Here is an 18,440-nt window from a genome sequence, read left to right on the forward strand (position 1 = left end):
GGAATAGCAGGTGCTGTAAGATTTTATTGCATCCCTTAAATTTATGTTCAAGCTATCATGCTCAAATTTGAAGTGCAGTGAATAATTAAATCAAACTATCTGTTAGCACCTGGGAATAGCAGATGCTGTAAGTTTTTATTGCATCACTTTAATTTACTCTCCAACTGACATGCTTGAATGTGAAGTGCAGTGATTAATAAAAAAACTGTCTGTTAGTGCCTCCGAATACCAGATGTTGTAAGCTTTTATTGCATCATTTTAATTTACTTTCAAGATAACATTCTAGAATGTCAAGTGCAGGGATTAATTAAAAAAATGTCAGATTGGTCTTTGATCATATTTTCTATGATTAGGCAATTTGAGTAAGTGTTTAAGGTTTACGGCCATACCAGCTTCAGCACGCCTCCAATCTCATCTGAACTTGGAAGCTGAGCAAGTTTGTGCCTGGATAGTACTGAGGTGGGACCCTACCTAGGAATACCATGTGCTGTAAGCTTTTCTTGCATCACTTTAATTTACTTTCAAGCTGACATTCTCAAATGTGAAGTGCAGTGATTAATAAAAAAAACTATCTGTTAGCACCTGGGAATAGCAGATGCTGTAAGTTTTTTTTGCATCACTTTCATTTACTCTCCAACTCACATGCCTGAATGTGAAGTGTACAGATTAAATAGAAATCTATTAGTACCAGGGAATAGCAGGTGCTGTAAGATTTTATTGCATCCCTTAAATTTATGTTCAAGCTATCAAGCTCAAATTTGAAGTGCAGTGAATAATTAAATCAAACTATCTGTTAGCACCTGGGAATAGCAGATGCTGTAAGTATTTATTGCATCACTTTAATTTACTCTCCAACTGACATGCTTGAATGTGAAGTGCAGTGATTAATAAAAAAACTGTCTGTTAGTGCCTCCGAATACCAGATGTTGTAAGCTTTTATTGCATCATTTTAATTTACTTTCAAGACAACATTCTAGAATGTCAAGTGCAGGGATTAATAAAAAAAAATGTCAGAGTGGTCTTTGATCATATTTTCTATGATTAGGCAATTTGAGTAAGTGTTTAAGGTTTACGGCCATACCAGCTTCAGGACGTCCAATCTCATCTGAACTTGGAAGCTAAGCAAGTTTGTGCCTGAATAGTACTGAGGTGGGACACTATCTAGGAATACCAGGTGCTGTAAGCTTTTCTTGCATCACTTTAATTTACTTTCAAGCTGACATGCTCAAATGTGAAGTGCAGTGATTAATAAAAAAAACTATCTGTTAGCACCTGGGAATAGAAGATGCTGTAAGTTTTTTTTACATCACTTTCATTTACTCTCCAACTCACATGCCTGAATGTGAAGTGCAGTGATTCATCAAAAAACTATCTTTTAGCACCTTGGACTATGAGATGCTGTAAGCCTCTCTTGCATCACATTAATTTACTTTCAAGATGACATGCTAGGATGTGAAGTGCAGTGATTAATTAAAAAAAAACTATCTGTTAGCACCTGGGAATAGCAGATGCTGTAAGTTTTTCTTGCATCACTTTAATTTAATATGCAACTGACATGCTTGTAAGTGAAGTGTACAGATTAAATAGAAATCTATTAGTACCAGGGAATAGCAGGTGCTGTAAGATTTTATTGCATCCCTTAAATTTATGTTCAAGCTATCAAGCTCAAATTTGAAGTGCAGTGAATAATTAAATCAAACTATCTGTTAGCACCTGGGAATAGCAGATGCTGTAAGTTTTTATTGCATCACTTTAATTTACTCTCCAACTGACATGCTTGAATGTGAAGTGCAGTGATTAATAAAAAAACTGTCTGTTAGTGCCTCCGAATACCAGATGTTGTAAGCTTTTATTGCATCATTTTAATTTACTTTCAAGATAACATTCTAGAATGTCAAGTGCAGGGATTAATAAAAAAAATGTCAGATTGGTCTTTGATCATATTTTCTATGATTAGGCAATTTGAGTAAGTGTTTAAGGTTTACGGCCTTACCAGCTTCAGCACGCCTCCGATCTCATCTGAACTTGGAAGCTGAGCAAGTTTGTGCCTGGATAGTACTGAGGTGGGACCCTACCTAGGAATACCATGTGCTGTAAGCTATTCTTGCATCACTTTAATTTACTTTCAAGCTGACATTCTCAAATGTGAAGTGCAGTGATTAATAAAAAAAACTATCTGTTAGCACCTGGGAATAGCAGATGCTGTAAGTTTTTTTTGCATCACTTTCATTTACTCTCCAACTCACATGCCTGAATGTGAAGTGTACAGATTAAATAGAAATCTATTAGTACCAGGGAATAGCAGGTGCTGTAAGATTTTATTGCATCCCTTAAATTTATGTTCAAGCTATCAAGCTCAAATTTGAAGTGCAGTGAATAATTAAATCAAACTATCTGTTAGCACCTGGGAATAGCAGAAGCTGTAAGTATTTATTGCATCACTTTAATTTACTCTCCAACTGACATGCCTGAATGTGAAGTGCAGTGATTCATCAAAAAACTATCTTTTAGCACCTTGGACTATGAGATGCTATAAGCTTCTCTTGCATCACTTTAATTTACTTTCAAGATGACATGCTTGAATGTGAATTGCAGTGATTAATAAAAAAACTGTCTGTTAGTGCCTCCGAATACCAGATGTTGTAAGCTTTTATTGCATCATTTTAATTTACTTTCAAGACAATATTCTAGAATGTCAAGTGCAGGGATTAATAAAAAAAATGTCAGATTGGTCTTTGATCATATTTTCTATGATTAGGCAATTTGAGTAAGTGTTTAAGGTTTACGGCCATACCAGCTTCAGCACGCCTCCAGTCTCATCTGAACTTGGAAGCTAAGCAAGTTTGTGCCTGGATAGTACTGAGGTGGGACCCTACCTAGGAATACCATGTGCTGTAAGCTTTTCTTGCATCACTTTAATTTACTTTCAAGCTGACATTCTCAAATGTGAAGTGCAGAGATTAATAAAAAAAACTATCTGTTAGCACCTGGGAATAGCAGATGCTGTAAGATTTTCTTGCATCACTTTAATTTAATATGCAACTGACATGCTTGTAAGTGAAGTGTACAGATTAAATAGAAATCTATTAGTACCAGGGAATAGCAGGTGCTGTAAGATTTTATTGCATCCCTTAAATTTATGTTCAAGCTATCAAGCTCAAATTTGAAGTGCAGTGAATAATTAAATCAAACTATCTGTTAGCACCTGGGAATAGCAGATGCTGTAAGTATTTATTGCATCACTTTAATTTACTCTCCAACTGACATGCTTGAATGTGAAGTGCAGTGATTAATAAAAAAACTGTCTGTTAGTGCCTCCGAATACCAGATGTTGTAAGCTTTTATTGCATCATTTTAATTTACTTTCAAGACAACATTCTAGAATGTCAAGTGCAGGGATTAATAAAAAAAAATGTCAGATTGGTCTTTGATCATATTTTCTATGATTAGGCAATTTGAGTAAGTGTTTAAGGTTTACGGCCATACCAGCTTCAGGACGTCCAATCTCCTCTGAACTTGGAAGCTAAGCAAGTTTGTGCCTGAATAGTACTGAGGTGGGACCCTATCTAGGAATACCAGGTGCTGTAAGCTTTTCTTGCATCACTTTAATTTACTTTCAAGCTGACATGCTCAAATGTGAAGTGCAGTGATTAATAAAAAAACCTATCTGTTAGCACCTGGCAATAGCAGATGCTGTAAGTTTTTTTTGCATCACTTTCATTTACTCTCCAACTCACATGCCTGAATGTGAAGTGCAGTGATTCATCAAAAAACTATCTTTTAGCACCTTGGACTACGAGCTGCTGTAAGCTTCTCTTGCATTACATTAATTTACTTTCAAGATGACATGCTAGGATGTGAAGTGCAGTGATTAATAAAAAAACCTATCTGTTAGCACCTGGGAATAGCAGATGCTGTAAGTTTTTCTTGCATCACTTTAATTTAATATGCAACTGACATGCTTGTATGTGAAGTGTACAGATTAAATAGAAATCTTTTAGTACCAGGGAATAGCAGGTGCTGTAAGATTTTATTGCATCCCTTAAATTTATGTTCAAGCTATCAAGCTCAAATTTGAAGTGCAGTGAATAATTAAATCAAACTATCTGTTAGCACCTGGGAATAGCAGATGCTGTAAGTTTTTATTGCATCACTTTAATTTACTCTCCAACTGACATGCTTGAATGTGAAGTGCAGTGATTAATAAAAAAACTGTCTGTTAGTGCCTCCGAATACCAGATGTTGTAAGCTTTTATTGCATCATTTTAATTTACTTTCAAGATAACATTCTAGAATGTCAAGTGCAGGGATTAATAAAAAAAAATGTCAGATTGGTCTTTGATCATATTTTCTATGATTAGGCAATTTGAGTAAGTGTTTAAGGTTTACGGCCATACCAGCTTCAGCACGCCTCCAGTCTCATCTGAACTTGGAAGCTAAGCAAGTTTGTGCCTGGATAGTACTGAGGTGGGACCCTACCTAGGAATACCATGTGCTGTAAGCTTTTCTTGCATCACTTTAATTTACTTTCAAGCTGACATTCTCAAATGTGAAGTGCAGTGATTTATAAAAAAAACTATCTGTTAGCACCTGGGAATAGCAGATGCTCTAAGTTTTTTTTGCATCACTTTCATTTACTCTCCAACTCACATGCCTGAATGTGAAGTGCAGTGATTCATCAAAAAACTATCTTTTAGCACCTTGGACTATGAGATGCTGTAAGCTTCTCTTGCATCACTTTAATTTACTTTCAAGATGACATGCTAGGATGTGAAGTGCAGTGATTTATTAAAAAAACCTATCTGTTAGCACCTGGGAATAGCAGATGCTGTAAGTTTTTCTTGCATCACTTTAATTTAATATGCAACTGACATGCTTGTATGTGAAGTGTACAGATTAAATAAAAATATTTTAGTACCAGGGAATAGCAGGTGCTGTAAGATTTTATTGCATCCCTTAAATTTATGTTCAAGCTATCAAGCTCAAATTTGTAGTGCAGTGAATAATTAAATCAAACTATCTGTTAGCACCTGGGAATAGCAGATGCTGTAAGTTTTTATTGCATCACTTTAATTTACTCTCCAACTGACATGCTTGAATGTGAAGTGCAGTGATTAATAAAAAAACTGTCTGTTAGTGCCTCCGAATACCAGATGTTGTAAGCTTTTATTGCATCATTTTAATTTACTTTCAAGATAACATTCTAGAATGTCAAGTGCAGGGATTAATAAAAAAAAATGTCAGATTGGTCTTTGATCATATTTTCTATGATTAGGCAATTTGAGTAAGTGTTTAAGGTTTACGGCCATACCAGCTTCAGCACGCCTCCAGTCTCATCTGAACTTGGAAGCTAAGCAAGTTTGTGCCTGGATAGTACTGAGGTGGGACCCTACCTAGGAATACCATGTGCTGTAAGCTTTTCTTGCATCACTTTAATTTACTTTCAAGCTGACATTCTCAAATGTGAAGTGCAGTGATTTATAAAAAAAACTATCTGTTAGCACCTGGGAATAGCAGATGCTCTAAGTTTTTTTTGCATCACTTTCATTTACTCTCCAACTCACATGCCTGAATGTGAAGTGCAGTGATTCATCAAAAAACTATCTTTTAGCACCTTGGACTATGAGATGCTGTAAGCTTCTCTTGCATCACTTTAATTTACTTTCAAGATGACATGCTAGGATGTGAAGTGCAGTGATTAATTAAAAAAACCTATCTGTTAGCACCTGGGAATAGCAGATGCTGTAAGTTTTTCTTGCATCACTTTAATTTAATATGCAACTGACATGCTTGTATGTGAAGTGTACAGATTAAATAAAAATATTTTAGTACCAGGGAATAGCAGGTGCTGTAAGATTTTATTGCATCCCTTAAATTTATGTTCAAGCTATCAAGCTCAAATTTGTAGTGCAGTGAATAATTAAATCAAACTATCTGTTAGCACCTGGGAATAGCAGATGCTGTAAGTTTTTATTGCATCACTTTAATTTACTCTCCAACTGACATGCTTGAATGTGAAGTGCAGTGATTAATAAAAAAACTGTCTGTTAGTGCCTCCGAATACCAGATGTTGTAAGCTTTTATTGCATCATTTTAATTTACTTTCAAGATAACATTCTAGAATGTCAAGTGCAGGGATTAATAAAAAAAAATGTCAGATTGGTCTTTGATCATATTTTCTATGATTAGGCAATTTGAGTAAGTGTTTAAGGTTTACGGCCATACCAGCTTCAGCACGCCTCCAGTCTCATCTGAACTTGGAAGCTAAGCAAGTTTGTGCCTGGATAGTACTGAGGTGGGACCCTACCTAGGAATACCATGTGCTGTAAGCTTTTCTTGCATCACTTTAATTTACTTTCAAGCTGACATTCTCAAATGTGAAGTGCAGTGATTAATAAAAAAAACTATCTGTTAGCACCTGGGAATAGCAGATGCTGTAAGTTTTTTTTGCATCGCTTTCATTTACTCTCCAACTCACATGCCTGAATGTGAAGTGCAGTGATTCATCAAAAACTATCTTTTAGCACCTTGGACTATGAGATGCTGTAAGCTTCTCTTGCATCACTTTAATTTACTTTCAAGATGACATGCTAGGATGTGAAGTGCAGTGATTAATTAAAAAAACCTATCTGTTAGCACCTGGGAATAGCAGATGCTGTAAGTTTTTCTTGCATCACTTTAATTTAATATGCAACTGACATGCTTGTATGTGAAGTGTACAGATTAAATAGAAATATTTTAGTACCAGGGAATAGCAGGTGCTGTAAGATTTTATTGCATCCCTTAAATTTATGTTCAAGCTATCAAGCTCAAATTTGAAGTGCAGTGAATAATTAAATCAAACTATCTCTTAGCACCTGGGAATAGCAGATGCTGTAAGTATTTATTGCATCACTTTAATTTACTCTCCAACTGACATGCTTGAATGTGAAGTGCAGTGATTAATAAAAAAACTGTCTGTTAGTGCCTCCGAATACCAGATGTTGTAAGCTTTTATTGCATCATTTTAATTTACTTTCAAGATAACATTCTAGAATGTCAAGTGCAGGGATTAATAAAAAAAAATGTCAGATTGGTCTTTGATCATATTTTCTATGATTAGGCAATTTGAGTAAGTGTTTAAGGTTTACGGCCATACCAGCTTCAGCACGCCTCCAGTCTCATCTGAACTTGGAAGCTAAGCTAGTTTGTGCCTGGATAGTACTGAGGTGGGACCCTACCTAGGAATACCAGGTGCTGTAAGCTTTTCTTGCATCACTTTAATTTACTTTCAAGCTGACATTCTCAAATGTGAAGTGCAGTGATTAATAAAAAAAACTATCTGTTAGCACCTGGGAATAGCAGATGCTGTAAGTTTTTTTTGCATCACTTTCATTTACTCTCCAACTCACATGCCTGAATGTGAAGTGCAGTGATTCATCAAAAAACTATCTTTTAGCACCTTGGACTATGAGATGCTGTAAGCTTCTCTTGCATCACTTTAATTTACTTTCAAGATGACATGCTAGGATGTGAAGTGCAGTGATTAATTAAAAAAACCTATCTGTTAGCACCTGGGAATAGCAGATGCTGTAAGTTTTTCTTGCATCACTTTAATTTAATATGCAACTGACATGCTTGTATGTGAAGTGTACAGATTAAATAGAAATATTTTAGTACCAGGGAATAGCAGGTGCTGTAAGATTTTATTGCATCCCTTAAATTTATGTTCAAGCTATCAAGCTCAAATTTGAAGTGCAGTGAATAATTAAATCAAACTATCTGTTAGCACCTGGGAATAGCAGATGCTGTAAGTTTTTATTGCATCACTTTAATTTACTCTCCAACTGACATGCTTGAATGTGAAGTGCAGTGATTAATAAAAAAACTGTCTGTTAGTGCCTCCGAATACCAGATGTTGTAAGCTTTTATTGCATCATTTTAATTTACTTTCAAGATAACATTCTAGAATGTCAAGTGCAGGGATTAATAAAAAAAAATGTCAGATTGGTCTTTGATCATATTTTCTATGATTAGGCAATTTGAGTAATTGTTTAAGGTTTACGGCCATACCAGCTTCAGCACGCCTCCAGTCTCATCTGAACTTGGAAGCTAAGCAAGTTTGTGCCTGGATAGTACTGAGGTGGGACCCTACCTAGGAATACCATGTGCTGTAAGCTTTTCTTGCATCACTTTAATTTACTTTCAAGCTGACATTCTCAAATGTGAAGTGCAGTGATTAAAAAAAACACTATCTGTTAGCACCTGGGAATAGCAGATGCTGTAAGTTTTTTTTGCATCACTTTCATTTACTCTCCAACTCACATGCCTGAATGTGAAGTGCAGTGATTCATCAAAAAACTATCTTTTAGCACCTTGGACTATGAGATGCTGTAAGCTTCTCTTGCATCACTTTAATTTACTTTCAAGATGACATGCTAGGATGTGAAGTGCAGTGATTAATTAAAAAAACCTATCTGTTAGCACCTGGGAATAGCAGATGCTGTAAGTTTTTCTTGCATCACTTTAATTTAATATGCAACTGACATGCTTGTATGTGAAGTGTACAGATTAAATAGAAATATTTTAGTACCAGGGAATAGCAGGTGCTGTAAGATTTTATTGCATCCCTTAAATTTATGTTCAAGCTATCAAGCTCAAATTTGAAGTGCAGTGAATAATTAAATCAAACTATCTGTTAGCACCTGGGAATAGCAGATGCTGTAAGTTTTTTTTGCATCACTTTCATTTACTCTCCAACTCACATGCCTGAATGTGAAGTGCAGTGATTCATCAAAAAACTATCTTTTAGCACCTTGGACTACGAGCTGCTGTAAGCTTCTCTTGCATCACTTTAATTTACTTTCAAGATGACATGCTAGGATGTGAAGTGCAGTGATTAATTAATAAAACCTATCTGTTAGCACCTGGGAATAGCAGATGCTTTAAGTTTTTCTTGCATCACTTTAATTTAATATTTAACTGAAATGCTTGTAAGTGAAGTGTACAGATTAAATAGAAATCTATTAGTACCAGGGAATAGCAGGTGCTGTAAGATTTTATTGCATCCCTTAAATTTATGTTCAAGCTATCAAGCTCAAATTTGAAGTGCAGTGAATAATTAAATCAAACTATCTGTTAGCACCTGGGAATAGCAGATGCTGTAAGTTTTTATTGCATCACTTTAATTTACTCTCCAACTGACATGCTTGAATGTGAAGTGCAGTGATTAATAAAAAAACTGTCTGTTAGTGCCTCCGAATACCAGATGTTGTAAGCTTTTATTGCATCATTTTAATTTACTTTCAAGATAACATTCTAGAATGTCAAGTGCAGGGATTAATAAAAAAAAATGTCAGATTGGTCTTTGATCATATTTTCTATGATTATGCAATTTGAGTAAGTGTTTAAGGTTTATGTCCATACCAGCTTCAGCACGCCTCCAATCTCATCTGAACTTGGAAGCTAAGCAAGTTTGTGCCTGGATAGTACTGAGGTGGGACCCTACCTAGGAATACCATGTGCTGTAAGCTTTTCTTGCATCACTTTAATTTACTTTCAAGCTGACATTCTCAAATGTGAAGTGCAGTGATTAATAAAAAAAACTATCTGTTAGCACCTGGGAATAGCAGGTGCTGTAAGTTTTTTTTGCATCACTTTCATTTACTCTCCAACTCACATGCCTGAATGTGAAGTGCAGTGATTCATCAAAAAACTATCTTTTAGCACCTTGGACTATGAGATGCTGTAAGCTTCTCTTGCATCACTTTAATTTACTTTCAAGATGACATGCTAGGATGTGAAGTGCAGTGATTAATTAATAAAACCTATCTGTTAGCACCTGGGAATAGCAGATGCTGTAAGTTTTTCTTGCATCACTTTAATTTAATATTTAACTGAAATGCTTGTAAGTGAAGTGTACAGATTAAATAGAAATCTATTAGTACCAGGGAATAGCAGGTGCTGTAAGATTTTATTGCATCCCTTAAATTTATGTTCAAGCTATCAAGCTCAAATTTGAAGTGCAGTGAATAATTAAATCAAACTATCTGTTAGCACCTGGGAATAGCAGATGCTGTAAGTTTTTATTGCATCACTTTAATTTACTCTCCAACTGACATGCTTGAATGTGAAGTGCAGTGATTAATAAAAAAACTGTCTGTTAGTGCCTCCGAATACCAGATGTTGTAAGCTTTTATTGCATCATTTTAATTTACTTTCAAGATAACATTCTAGAATGTCAAGTGCAGGGATTAATAAAAAAAAATGTCAGATTGGTCTTTGATCATATTTTCTATGATTATGCAATTTGAGTAAGTGTTTAAGGTTTATGTCCATACCAGCTTCAGCACGCCTCCAATCTCATCTGAACTTGGAAGCTAAGCAAGTTTGTGCCTGGATAGTACTGAGGTGGGACCCTACCTAGGAATACCATGTGCTGTAAGCTTTTCTTGCATCACTTTAATTTACTTTCAAGCTGACATTCTCAAATGTGAAGTGCAGTGATTAATAAAAAAAACTATCTGTTAGCACCTGGGAATAGCAGGTGCTGTAAGTTTTTTTTGCATCACTTTCATTTACTCTCCAACTCACATGCCTGAATGTGAAGTGCAGTGATTCATCAAAAAACTATCTTTTAGCACCTTGGACTATGAGATGCTGTAAGCTTCTCTTGCATCACTTTAATTTACTTTCAAGATGACATGCTAGGATGTGAAGTGCAGTGATTAATTAAAAAAACCTATCTGTTAGCACCTGGGAATAGCAGATGCTGTAAGTTTTTCTTGCATCACTTTAATTTAATATGCAACTGACATGCTTGTATGTGAAGTGTACAGATTAAATAGAAATATTTTAGTACCAGGGAATAGCAGGTGCTGTAAGATTTTATTGCATCCCTTAAATTTATGTTCAAGCTATCAAGCTCAAATTTGAAGTGCAGTGAATAATTAAATCAAACTATCTGTTAGCACCTGGGAATAGCAGATGCTGTAAGTTTTTATTGCATCACTTTAATTTACTCTCCAACTGACATGCTTGAATGTGAAGTGCAGTGATTAATAAAAAAACTGTCTGTTAGTGCCTCCGAATACCAGATGTTGTAAGCTTTTATTGCATCATTTTAATTTACTTTCAAGATAACATTCTAGAATGTCAAGTGCAGGGATTAATAAAAAAAAATGTCAGATTGGTCTTTGATCATATTTTCTATGATTAGGCAATTTGAGTAAGTGTTTAAGGTTTACGGCCATACCAGCTTCAGCACGCCTCCAGTCTCATCTGAACTTGGAAGCTAAGCAAGTTTGTGCCTGGATAGTACTGAGGTGGGACCCTACCTAGGAATACCATGTGCTGTAAGCTTTTCTTGCATCACTTTAATTTACTTTCAAGCTGACATTCTCAAATGTGAAGTGCAGTGATTAATAAAAAAAAACTATCTGTTAGCACCTGGGAATAGCAGATGCTGTAAGTTTTTTTTGCATCACTTTCATTTACTCTCCAACTCACATGCCTGAATGTGAAGTGCAGTGATTCATCAAAAAACTATCTTTTAGCACCTTGGACTATGAGATGCTGTAAGCTTCTCTTGCATCACTTTAATTTACTTTCAAGATGACATGCTAGGATGTGAAGTGCAGTGATTAATTAAAAAAACCTATCTGTTAGCACCTGGGAATAGCAGATGCTGTAAGTTTTTCTTGCATCACTTTAATTTAATATGCAACTGACATGCTTGTATGTGAAGTGTACAGAATAAATAGAAATATTTTAGTACCAGGGAATAGCAGGTGCTGTAAGATTTTATTGCATCCCTTAAATTTATGTTCAAGCTATCAAGCTCAAATTTGAAGTGCAGTGAATAATTAAATCAAACTATCTGTTAGCACCTGGGAATAGCAGATGCTGTAAGTTTTTATTGCATCACTTTAATTTACTCTCCAACTGACATGCTTGAATGTGAAGTGCAGTGATTAATAAAAAAACTGTCTGTTAGTGCCTCCGAATACCAGATGTTGTAAGCTTTTATTGCATCATTTTAATTTACTTTCAAGATAACATTCTAGAATGTCAAGTGCAGGGATTAATAAAAAAAAATGTCAGATTGGTCTTTGATCATATTTTCTATGATTAGGCAATTTGAGTAAGTGTTTAAGGTTTATGGCCATACCAGCTTCAGCACGCCTCCAGTCTCATCTGAACTTGGAAGCTAAGCAAGTTTGTGCCTGGATAGTACTGAGGTGGGACCCTACCTAGGAATACCATGTGCTGTAAGCTTTTCTTGCATCACTTTAATTTACTTTCAAGCTGACATTCTCAAATGTGAAGTGCAGTGATTTATAAAAAAACTATCTGTTAGCACCTGGGAATAGCAGATGCTGTAAGATTTTCTTGCATCACTTTAATTTAATACGCAACTGACATGCTTGTAAGTGAAGTGTACAGATTAAATAGAAATCTATTAGTACCAGGGAATAGCAGGTGCTGTAAGATTTTATTGCATCCCTTAAATTTATGTTCAAGCTCTCAAGCTCAAATTTGAAGTGCAGTGAATAATTAAATCAAACTATCTGTTAGCACCAGGGAATAGCAGGTGCTGTAAGTTTTTATTGCATCAATTTAATTTACTCTCCAACTGACATGCTTGAATGTGAAGTGCAGTGATTAATAAAAAAACTGTCTGTTAGTGCCTCCGAATACCAGATGTTGTAAACTTTTATTGCATCATTTTAATTTACTTTCAAGATAACATTCTAGAATGTCAAGTGCAGGGATTAATCAAAAAAATGTCAGATTGGTCTTTGATCATATTTTCTATGATTAGGCAATTTGAGTAAGTGTTTAAGGTTTACGGCCATATCAGCTTCAGCACGCCTCCAGTCTCATCTGAACTTGGAAACTAAGCAAGTTTGTGCCTGGATAGTACTGAGGTGGGACCCTACCTAGGAATACCATGTGCTGTAAGCTTTTCTTGCATCACTTTAATTTACTTTCAAGCTGACATTCTCAAATGTGAAGTGCAGTGATTAATAAAAAAAACTATCTGTTAGCACCTGGGAATAGCAGATGCTGTATGTTTTTTTTGCATCACTTTCATTTACTCTCCAACTCACATGCCTGAATGTGAAGTGCAGTGATTCATCAAAAAACTATCTTTTAGCACCTTGGACTATGAGATGCTGTAAGCTTCTCTTGCATCACTTTAATTTACTTTCAAGATGACATGCTAGGATGTGAAGTGCAGTGATTAATTAAAAAAACTATCTGTTAGCACCTGGGAATAGCAGATGCTGTAAGTTTTTCTTGCATCACTTTAATTTAATATGCAACTGACATGCTTGTATGTGAAGTGTACAGATTAAATAGAAATATTTTAGTACCAGGGAATAGCAGGTGCTGCAAGCTTTTCTTGCATCACTTTAATTTACTTTCAAGCTGACATTCTCAAATGTGAAGTGCAGTGATTAATAAAAAAAACTATCTGTTAGCACCTGGGAATAGCAGATGCTGTAAGTTTTTATTGCATCACTTTAATTTACTCTCCAACTGACATGCTTGAATGTGAAGTGCAGTGATTAATAAAAAAACTGTCTGTTAGTGCCTCCGAATACCAGATGTTGTAAGCTTTTATTGCATCATTTTAATTTACTTTCAAGATAACATTCTAGAATGTCAAGTGCAGGGATTAATAAAAAAAAATGTCAGATTGGTCTTTGATCATATTTTCTATGATTAGGCAATTTGAGTAAGTGTTTAAGGTTTACGGCCATACCAGCTTCAGCACGCCTCCAGTCTCATCTGAACTTGGAAGCTAAGCAAGTTTGTGCCTGGATAGTACTGAGGTGGGACCCTACCTAGGAATACCATGTGCTGTAAGCTTTTCTTGCATCACTTTAATTTACTTTCAAGCTGACATTCTCAAATGTGAAGTGCAGTGATTAATAAAAAAAACTATCTGTTAGCACCTGGGAATAGCAGATGCTGTAAGTTTTTTTTGCATCACTTTCATTTACTCTCCAACTCACATGCCTGAATGTGAAGTGCAGTGATTCATCAAAAAACTATCTTTTAGCACCTTGGACTATGAGATGCTGTAAGCTTCTCTTGCATCACTTTAATTTACTTTCAAGATGACATGCTAGGATGTGAAGTGCAGTGATTAATTAAAAAAACCTATCTGTTAGCACCTGGGAATAGCAGATGCTGTAAGTTTTTCTTGCATCACTTTAATTTAATATGCAACTGACATGCTTGTATGTGAAGTGTACAGATTAAATAGAAATATTTTAGTACCAGGGAATAGCAGGTGCTGTAAGATTTTATTGCATCCCTTAAATTTATGTTCAAGCTATCAAGCTCAAATTTGAAGTGCAGTGAATAATTAAATCAAACTATCTGTTAGCACCTGGGAATAGCAGATGCTGTAAGTTTTTATTGCATCACTTTAATTTACTCTCCAACTGACATGCTTGAATGTGAAGTGCAGTGATTAATAAAAAAACTGTCTGTTAGTGCCTCCGAATACCAGATGTTGTAAGCTTTTATTGCATCATTTTAATTTAATTTCAAGATAACATTCTAGAATGTCAAGTGCAGGGATTAATAAAAAAAAATGTCAGATTGGTCTTTGATCATATTTTCTATGATTAGGCAATTTGAGTAAGTGTTTAAGGTTTACAGCCATACCAGCTTCAGCACGCCTCCAGTCTCATCTGAACTTGGAAGCTAAGCAAGTTTGTGCCTGGATAGTACTGAGGTGGGACCCTACCTAGGAATACCATGTGCTGTAAGCTTTTCTTGCATCACTTTAATTTACTTTCAAGCTGACATTCTCAAATGTGAAGTGCAGTGATTAATAAAAAAAACTATCTGTTAGCACCTGGGAATAGCAGATGCTGTAAGTTTTTCTTGCATCACTTTAATTTAATATGCAACTGACATGCTTGTATGTGAAGTGTACAGATTAAATAGAAATATTTTAGTACCAGGGAATAGCAGGTGCTGCAAGCTTTTCTTGCATCACTTTAATTTACTTTCAAGCTGACATTCTCAAATGTGAAGTGCAGTGATTAATAAAAAAAACTATCTGTTAGCACCTGGGAATAGCAGATGCTGTAAGTTTTTTTTGCATCACTTTCATTTACTCTCCAACTCACATGCCTGAATGTGAAGTGCAGTGATTCATCAAAAAACTATCTTTTAGCACCTTGGACTATGAGATGCTGTAAGCTTCTCTTGCATCACTTTAATTTACTTTCAAGATGACATGCTAGGATGTGAAGTGCAGTGATTAATAAAAAAACTGTCTGTTAGTGCCTCCGAATACCAGATGTTGTAAGCTTTTATTGCATCATTTTAATTTACTTTCAAGACAACATTCTAGAATGTCAAGTGCAGGGATTAATAAAAAAAAATGTCAGATTGGTCTTTGATCATATTTTCTATGATTAGGCAATTTGAGTAAGTGTTTAAGGTTTACGGCCATACCAGCTTCAGAACGTCCAATCTCATCTGAACTTGGAAGCTAAGCAAGTTTGTGCCTGAAAAGTACTGAGGTGGGACCCTATCTAGGAATACCAGGTGCTGTAAGCTTTTCTTGCATCACTTTAATTTACTCTCCAACTCACATGCCTGAATGTGAATTGCAGTGATTCATCAAAAAACTATCTTTTAGCACCTTGGACTACGAGCTGCTGTAAGTTTTTCTTGCATCACTTTAATTTAATATGCAACTGACATGCTTGTAAGTGAAGTGTACAGATTAAATAGAAATCTATTAGTACAAGGGAATAGCAGGTGCTGTAAGATTTTATTGCATCCCTTAAATTTATGTTCAAGCTATCAAGCTCAAATTTGAAGTGCAGTGAATAATTAAATCAAACTATCTGTTAGCACCTGGGAATAGCAGATGCTGTAAGTTTTTCTTGCATCACTTTAATTTAATATGCAACTGACATGCTTGTAAGTGATGTGTACAGATTAAATAGAAATCTTTTAGTACCAGGGAATAGCAGGTGCTGTAAGATTTTATTGCATCCCTTAAATTTATGTTCAAGCTATCAAGCTCAAATTTGAAGTGCAGTGAATAATTAAATCAAACTATCTGTTAGTACCTGGGAATAGCAGATGCTGTAAGTATTTATTGCATCACTTTAATTTAATATGCAACTGACATGCTTGTAAGTGAAGTGTACAGATTAAATAGAAATCTATTAGTATCAGGGAATAGCAGGTGCTGTAAGATTTTATTGCATCCCTTAAATTTATGTTCAAGCTATCAAGCTCAAATTTGAAGTGCAGTGAATAATTAAATCAAACTATCTGTTAGCACCTGGGAATAGCAGATGCTGTAAGTATTTATTGCATCACTTTAATTTAATCTCCAACTAACATGCTTGAATGTGAAGTGCAGTGATTAATAAAAAAACTGTCTGTTAGTGCCTCCGAATACCAGATGTTGTAAGCTTTTATTGCATCATTTTAATTTACTTTCAAGATAACATTCTAGAATGTCAAGTGCAGGGATTAATAAAAAAAAATGTCAGATTGGTCTTTGATCATATTTTCTATGATCAGGCAATTTGAGTAACTGTGTAAGGTTTATGGCCATACCAGCTTCAGAACGTCCAATCTCATCTGAACTTGGAAGCTAAGCAAGTTTGTGCCTGAATAGTACTGATGTGGGACCCTATCTAGGAATACCAGGTGCTGTAAGCTTTTCTTGCATCACTTTAATTTACTTTCAAGCTGACATGCTCAAATGTGAAGTGCAGTGATTAATAAAAAAACCTATCTTTTAGCACCTGGGAATAGCAGATGCTGTAAGTTTTTCTTGCATCACTTTAATTTAATATGCAACTGACATGCTTGTAAGTGAAGTGTACAGATTAAATAGAAATCTATTAGTACCAGGGAATAGCAGGTGCTGTAAGATTTTATTGCATCACTTTAATTTACTCTCCAATTGACATGCTTGAATGTGAAGTGCAGTGATTAATAAAAAAACCTATCTGTTAGCACCTGGGAATAGCAGATGCTGTAAGTTTTTTTTGCATCACTTTCATTTACTCTCCAACTCACATGCCTGAATGTGAATTGCAGTGATTCATCAAAAAACTATCTTTTAGCACCTTGGACTACGAGCTGCTGTAAGTTTTTCTTGCATCACTTTAATTTAATATGCAACTGACATGCTTGTAAGTGAAGTGTACAGATTAAATAGAAATCTATTAGTACCAGGGAATAGCAGGTGCTGTAAGATTTTATTGCATCCCTTAAATTTATGTTCAAGCTATCAAGCTCAAATTTGAAGTGCAGTGAATAATTAAATCAAACTATCTGTTAGCACCTGGGAATAGCAGATGCTGTAAGCTTTTCTTGCATCACTTTAATTTACTTTCAAGCTGACATTCTCAAATGTGAAGTGCAGTGATTAATAAAAAAAACTATCTGTTAGCACCTGGGAATAGCAGATGCTGTTAGTTTTTTTTGCATCACTTTCATTTACTCTCCAACTCACATGCCTGAATGTGAAGTGCAGTGATTCATCAAAAAACTATCTTTTAGCACCTTGGACTATGAGATGCTGTAAGCTTCTCTTGCATCACTTTAATTTACTTTCAAGATGACATGCTAGGATGTGAAGTGCAGTGATTAATTAAAAAAACCTATCTGTTAGCACCTGGGAATAGCAGATGCTGTAAGTTTTTCTTGCATCACTTTAATTTAATATGCAACTGACATGCTTGAATGTGAAGTGTACAGATTAAATAGAAATCTATTAGTACCAGGGAATAGCAGGTGCTGTAAGATTTTATTGCATCCCTTAAATTTATGTTCAAGCTATCAAGCTCAAATTTGAAGTGCAGTGAATAATTAAATCAAACTATCTGTTAGCACCTGGGAATAGCAGATGCTGTAAGTATTTATTGCATCACTTTAATTTACTCTCCAACTAACATGCTTGAATGTGAAGTGCAGTGATTAATAAAAAAACTGTCTGTTAGTGCCTCCGAATACCAGATGTTGTAAGCTTTTATTGCATCATTTTAATTTACTTTCAAGACAACATTCTAGAATGTCAAGTGCAGGGATTAATAAAAAAAAATGTCAGATTGGTCTTTGATCATATTTTCTATGATTAGGCAATTTGAGTAAGTGTTTAAGGTTTACGGCCATACCAGCTTCAGAACGTCCAATCTCATCTGAACTTGGAAGCTAAGCAAGTTTGTGCCTGAAAAGTACTGAGGTGGGACCCTATCTAGGAATACCAGGTGCTGTAAGCTTTTCTTGCATCACTTTAATTTACTCTCCAACTCACATGCCTGAATGTGAATTGCAGTGATTCATCAAAAAACTATCTTTTAGCACCTTGGACTACGAGCTGCTGTAAGTTTTTCTTGCATCACTTTAATTTAATATGCAACTGACATGCTTGTAAGTGAAGTGTACAGATTAAATAG

General features: G+C 35.3%; 16 pseudogenes; all 16 read left to right on the plus strand.

Annotated features, from left to right (window-relative positions):
- Nucleotides 1-375: 375 nt before the first annotated feature.
- LOC145646183 (5S ribosomal RNA) lies at nucleotides 376-496 on the plus strand (annotated as a pseudogene).
- A 571-nt stretch (nucleotides 497-1,067) lies between these two features.
- LOC145650817 (5S ribosomal RNA) lies at nucleotides 1,068-1,186 on the plus strand (annotated as a pseudogene).
- Nucleotides 1,187-2,780: 1,594 nt separating this feature from the next.
- Nucleotides 2,781-2,901, plus strand: LOC145645873 (5S ribosomal RNA; annotated as a pseudogene).
- Nucleotides 2,902-3,472: 571 nt separating this feature from the next.
- Nucleotides 3,473-3,591, plus strand: LOC145644994 (5S ribosomal RNA; annotated as a pseudogene).
- A 792-nt stretch (nucleotides 3,592-4,383) lies between these two features.
- On the plus strand, nucleotides 4,384-4,504 carry LOC145645875 (5S ribosomal RNA; annotated as a pseudogene).
- Nucleotides 4,505-5,297: 793 nt separating this feature from the next.
- LOC145645876 (5S ribosomal RNA) lies at nucleotides 5,298-5,418 on the plus strand (annotated as a pseudogene).
- Nucleotides 5,419-6,211: 793 nt separating this feature from the next.
- Nucleotides 6,212-6,332, plus strand: LOC145645877 (5S ribosomal RNA; annotated as a pseudogene).
- A 792-nt stretch (nucleotides 6,333-7,124) lies between these two features.
- On the plus strand, nucleotides 7,125-7,245 carry LOC145645334 (5S ribosomal RNA; annotated as a pseudogene).
- Nucleotides 7,246-8,038: 793 nt separating this feature from the next.
- On the plus strand, nucleotides 8,039-8,159 carry LOC145645878 (5S ribosomal RNA; annotated as a pseudogene).
- Nucleotides 8,160-11,219: 3,060 nt separating this feature from the next.
- On the plus strand, nucleotides 11,220-11,340 carry LOC145645879 (5S ribosomal RNA; annotated as a pseudogene).
- Nucleotides 11,341-12,134: 794 nt separating this feature from the next.
- Nucleotides 12,135-12,255, plus strand: LOC145646065 (5S ribosomal RNA; annotated as a pseudogene).
- Nucleotides 12,256-13,736: 1,481 nt separating this feature from the next.
- Nucleotides 13,737-13,857, plus strand: LOC145645880 (5S ribosomal RNA; annotated as a pseudogene).
- Nucleotides 13,858-14,650: 793 nt separating this feature from the next.
- On the plus strand, nucleotides 14,651-14,771 carry LOC145645931 (5S ribosomal RNA; annotated as a pseudogene).
- A 680-nt stretch (nucleotides 14,772-15,451) lies between these two features.
- On the plus strand, nucleotides 15,452-15,570 carry LOC145643958 (5S ribosomal RNA; annotated as a pseudogene).
- A 1,006-nt stretch (nucleotides 15,571-16,576) lies between these two features.
- Nucleotides 16,577-16,695, plus strand: LOC145644701 (5S ribosomal RNA; annotated as a pseudogene).
- Nucleotides 16,696-18,144: 1,449 nt separating this feature from the next.
- LOC145643959 (5S ribosomal RNA) lies at nucleotides 18,145-18,263 on the plus strand (annotated as a pseudogene).
- The last annotated feature ends 177 nt before the right edge of the window (nucleotides 18,264-18,440 follow it).

This window comes from Electrophorus electricus, chromosome 13 (genome assembly GCF_041902795.1).
Source record: "Electrophorus electricus isolate QZ-2024a chromosome 13, ASM4190279v1, whole genome shotgun sequence".
NCBI classification, from domain to species: Eukaryota; Metazoa; Chordata; class Actinopteri; order Gymnotiformes; family Gymnotidae; genus Electrophorus; species Electrophorus electricus.